The following is a 6,000-nucleotide window of genomic DNA, read 5'->3' as shown; positions in this document are numbered from 1 at the left end:
CGCTGTAATCTCCTCCTCTGTCACTAGAGTGCGCATGTAGTCAGACTAATATCACCTGTTTATCACCTTAGCCAGTTGTAACCTAGATTCATAGGACATTGGTTAGGTGAAGCTAACATACAGTAGATGAATCCAGGATATAATGATATAGCTTCATAGTAAAGGCCCTAAGTGTACAGACTGAGTATATGTACCCCCCCCCCCCCCCCCCCCCACCCCTCACACATTAACCCATGTTTAGAGACATTCTCTCGCTGCTTATTTGACTATTTGTCATTGGATCCATTGGTTTATGTGGTGCTACCTCGCTCCAGGGATTCACTTTCAGAATTCTGTTTATTTGCTCCCATCACTTATGAATCCCTTGATCATTTAGAAACCAGTTCAGTACAAGTCATGAAGAAAAAACAGATGTTAAAGTTTTATTTTGACAAAGATGTTAAACATTTGAAGTTGCAGGAAATAAGAAGCAGCCGCCGTTTGGGTTTGAAGACAATAAGATTGTAAAGTGTTTTCTACAATATAAAGATTACATTAATGATAGAAATGTGACTTGTCAACACGGACACACATGCTCTCCATCATCGCCACCCAGAGCTGGGCGCCCTGCAGGACCCGCCCCCCTCCATCCTCTGAGGCCCACCCTGCTGTCTGAGGGCGGACATGGCACACCTGCTTCCACTCAACCTTTGAAGTGAACATGTGGAAGTCTCTGTGGACAGAGCCTCAGGCAGCTCGGCCCTAATTTCCCACTGTATACACAGATTATCAGAGGCTGGCGAACACAAACAGTGGGATCATCTAAATGTATGTGAACGCCCCTAATAGGCCCGTCCGATTGGTCGATGAGCAGAGCTGAGGGATTTAGGACGGCTGCAGTCGTGACTATTCATCAAAGAGATTACACAGGTCTGCAGGGCTCGTTCCACCACTCTGACTTATTGAAACAGGACTCATACATACTTATGAGCTGTATTTACATCATCTCATCCCTTCTACGGGTTCTGCTTATTTATAAACTGAGCACAGAATGTTCAGACTTCATAAAAGATGTGTCTGTTTTTAGGATGAACCTTTAAAATTTAAATTTGCTCTGCTCGTCTGAGGCTGAGATGAACTTAAAGTAAATATAATGTCTACAGGTCGGTGATTAAAACTATATATCATGGTTGTTTTACTGAATCATCATTTATTGTGGAGATCTGAGGCTGTTTTCCATCTGGTTTAGTGGTGGACTGGATCTGAATGGGTGGAGAACAACTTCTGATCTGCTCCAAACAGCCTCTAGTGCTGTTCCATGAGCAAACCAACTACTGTAACTAGTTACTGTCACTAGTTACTGTAACTAGTTACTGTCACTAGTTACTGTCACTAGTTACAGGAGTAGAACATTCTGAATCTGTGCTTTTCCTTAAAAAAAACATGGATTTTTATGGTCTGGCCTACTTGAGGTCAAACTACGTCGTATGTGGCCGTTGAAATAAAATAAGTTTTGAGACGTTCTGAGACCCACAGAAACAATCACTCTAGAATTCTCCTGTTTGATTCACTCTAGACTTAGTTTGTGTTCACACCGACCAAACCAGGAGGACCATCAGACCAAACCAGGAGGACTATCAGACCAAACCAGGAGGGACCATCAGACCAACCAGGAGGACCATCAGACCAAACCAGGAGGACCATCAGACCAAATGTATTCTCAATCATTTTAACCGCTCTAGGGTCCGTCGGTGTGAATGCAACCAGCCAAATCAGGCCACAATGACGTCCATAGACTTCCATTAAAGACTCTGCTCTCTGGACAATAAACTGTTTTATTTTAACCAAAATTCTCACGTTCTGTTTCCCACAGTTCTTACCAAGAATGTCTGCTTCTACCTTCTCATTCCCATTGTCTGTTTCCTTTATACCACAATGATGTGTTTTTCTAAACCACTGGTCCATCCACCCATAGAGCACAGCTGGGCCTTTTATGACAGAAAAACCAACATAGGGAGTTCTGGAAAGTTAAAGAAGAAGATACATCAAGTGTTCCCCGTTCTCCTTCTTGTGACTCGTCACTTCTCACCCAGAACAAACTAGATCTAAAGCAGTGCATGATGAAAACTAAACAGCAGCTCTCCGTTTGCTGTGTGAAGGTCCTCTTAAAAACCACTTGGTGTTCCTTAAACTTCCAGTTTCAAAGCAGGAGATGTTGATCCAATCCACTTCCCACTTACAATACATTTTAGTTGATGTTGTCAGTAATAAAATGCTTTACTGCGTTAGAACTGTGGCCCAACAGACACTATTTCAATTCCTCTGTTTTCCTGGCGTTCCGTCCCTTTGGGATTAAAGTAGAATAAGGTGAGTTTGACAGCTTTGTCCTTCTATTAATAATGAAATATATAAACTAATATGAAACCAGCTCAATGCACTCGGTTAATGAGGACGTTCACTCATCACCTGCCACACGCCCAAACGTTAAAAGTCTGCAGATCAGAACTCATCCATCAGTGAATGAATCCCAGATCTCCATCTGTGTGAGAGCTTCTGGAAGCACAAACATCAACGTCCTGGATGAACTGCACATGATGATGTCAGCGCCTCAGCTTCTGAGTGACTCCAGACTCTTGACAAATTGCCGTCTTTGATTTTATTAGTGTTTGACCTTGGAGCTGATGTTGGTATTATGAGACTTTGGATTATGAGCCAATGTGTTTCCAATCGTAGACAGATCCGTCCGTGCTAGACGCTTAACAGCGCTTATTCAGGCCCAGCTGTAAACTGCAGAGACACATATCGCCTTTCCAAAGGCTTTCATTAGGGCACTGAGGGCATCCTTAAAATCATTTACGATATATATCTGTTACTGCTGCACTGTAATGGATGTAAAGGCCGACAGGAAGCCACAGCTTTCATCTTTCTCACTGCGTAATCGTCTCTGAATGGAAATATCCAGCGTTCCATCATGTTCTGATGTATTGAGCTGTAAAACAGAACTCCGGCAAACAAGAATTATGACATTCCATCTGATAAATGTTACGAAGAAAAGACGAAAGGGCTTCGAAGAAAGAATGCCATTAAACTTTCCATCTTCAAATTCAGACAAAAGCGTCGTTAAAACAAATGAATAAAGATGCTGTGGGATTGATTTACGTTGAGTTTTATGACTGCGTGGCATTGCTTGAGTTTCTGGAACCAACGGCTGTCATCAGCTCAGCTGTAATAACAGTACGGCTAAAAAAAGAAGCTAGATATGTTGGAAACTTAAACCTGATATGAAAGGGAGAATAACAGGAGTTCCTGAGAGTAATGTGACTCAGTTACAACTGAAAATACAAAATGTATTCAATTTAATATCAATATATTAAGTAAAGATTTTTCTTTACTGTTTTACATTTAGTTTTCTTTTATATGATTTTTTTTTTTTTTTTAATTCAATTGTAGAAGTTAGAATCTTGGATTATGTCGTCACATTGCAACAGGCAACATGTGCAACATGACCTGAATTTAACTTAAAGCGGAATTAAATGTTTACAAGATTAAGGAATTTTTTAATTCGGAATAAACCAGCCACCTATTAGATTTAAGTTTAATTCGGAATCAGATTTTCATGTGTTTACAAACTCAGTTTAAAGAGGAATTAACTTTTATTCTGAATTAAAGGGGAATTAAACCTCCTATGTAACATGGCCACTAAGCCTAAAAAAAAGGAGCTAAATATGAAATATTTCGCTCTAAATATGAATCAATTACAACTGAAAATACAGAATGTATTCATTTTAATATCAAGATATAAAGTTCATCTCACGGTTGGAAAGTTTGTTTCACATTTTTTTTCTACTGTTTTGCTTTGATTTGTTTTCATTTTTGTGAAATGTAAAAGTTTAGCAGTTTAAAAAATGTCTAAAAATAGGGAATGAGCTTTGGACACGATTGAGAAACATTAGTTCACGTGTCGATTTGATTTCTACATTCTCATGATCTCACTTAACGTAAAATACACCAAAAAATTCAGATCTATGCTCATCCCTATATTTTATGTTACACTGACTTTACATTAATAACATAACCCAGAGGGTCACACATTGACAAAAACATCACAACATTGTAAACACTGACATGTTTAAACTATTTAGTCTGAATTATTTATATGTGAAGACAAGGCACATTTATTGTACAGTGCATTTCAAACAAAAGACAATTCAATGTGCTTTACATGATTAAAAAGTGCAACAGAAACATTAAACAGTTTAAAAATCAATGAGAACAAAAAAATCAGCAGTAATATGACTAAAAATCTTCCTCTCAGTCATAATCAGTAGAGACTTGGATTTTAAAATGTTTCCATGTGATGCTGACTTCGGCTCTGCTGCAGCTTGTTCCACTTCTTCTTTGCAGCATAACAACTAAAATTTTACCATTTACATACATACTGACAGAAAAAAGGCTCAGACGCCCACACCAAAAATATTAATACCAATATATTCATTGATTAGGAAATCTAACAAGAAAACCAAAAATTAGAAACTAATTAAATGATAGATTATATTTGAGTGCATTTTACAGCTGAGTTAAGACATGGGTCAAATTGACTTGTTAGCATTAGAGATGCTAACATAAAGTTACCAAAAGAGGAAATTTAACCTTAATATGGTTATTTATTGAAGGCTCAATAATTGTGATTAATTGAATTTGAACTTTAGTAATTGAAAACATAATTGACATTGACTTCCAGGTGGAAAATAATAATTGTAATTCAATTGTTATTGAAAAACAATAAGGGGTACAGTAATCCCAATTGAGTTGTAAGTGAACATAAATATTTAAAGACTTATTTTGTAATTGAAAAATGTAATTGACCCCAATCCTGGAACATAGTCAGCATAGTTATAGTAGCTCTGAAAATCAACCATACATTTGTGTAGAATTTGTCCTAAAGGAAGCATATAAAGGCTAAACAGAAGTGGTCTAAGAACAGAGCCCTGAGGAACCCCACAGGACATTGGTCATCTGTCACATTCAAAGTTTACAATGTTTATAACTTCCTCCTCCAATTAGAACTTAAACCATTGCATTACTTTTATATTTAGTGCAACTCACGTTTACAATCTGTGACACTAAATGTTCTGGTTCATAGAGTCACTCAGGTTACAGAAAACAAAATAAATATTGCACATGCGAACGTTTTCTGCTCTTCTACAATCTCCAACTATTGTTAGATGTCTTTGACTTTATTTAATTCCCTTTGATTTGAACGTTGCATTGTTTGAATGTGAACGATGATCTTTTCTATTCTGATTCTTACGTTTCTGGATTACATTATTTTAAGAGACATAGTCAAAACAGTGTCCATGTTTTAAATGAGCTATAACTAACCAGAGGTGTTTCTGGATGAAATAATCTCAATGTCTCCATTAATTTTTATTCTATAAAGTAGGACGAGTGGAGCCCAATCAAATGGTGCAGTGTTATTATCTGTCAGGGATTAAAAAAATAAAAAATACACCATTTCCATCTTAATAAACAAATGTTTGCCTTGCTAAAATAAAAAAAAGGAAAACTCCACTCGATTGTCTTGCGTTAGTGATGGATTCCAACCACACAACACACACACACACACACACACACACACACACACACACACACACACACACACACACACACACACACACACACACCACACACGGGAGAACCATTTCCCTAATCCAAGCAGAATCAAAAGGCACCATTTATTATCCTTTCTCCCATGCACGTCCTTCCTGTCCCTGTTTTTCTCCCAGGCTACGATGATGAGGAATGGAGCTAGAAAGGATTACGTTAGCGGGAAATTGAAAACGGTGCAGATTCCTCTGGTTTATAATGCATGGCCTGGTGAGGAGGAACATGTGTGTGTGTGTGTGTGTGTGTGTGTGTTGGCCTGGAGCGGTACCTGCAGAGGGAAGTCAGGTGTAATTCTAGCACGTTCATTTTGTCGTCTTGTAAAATAATTTAAGGTTTATTTTATTCGACAATTAT

Source organism: Gouania willdenowi, chromosome 21 (genome assembly GCF_900634775.1).
Source record: "Gouania willdenowi chromosome 21, fGouWil2.1, whole genome shotgun sequence".
NCBI classification, from domain to species: domain Eukaryota; kingdom Metazoa; phylum Chordata; class Actinopteri; order Blenniiformes; family Gobiesocidae; genus Gouania; species Gouania willdenowi.
This window is presented reverse-complemented; position numbering follows the sequence as displayed.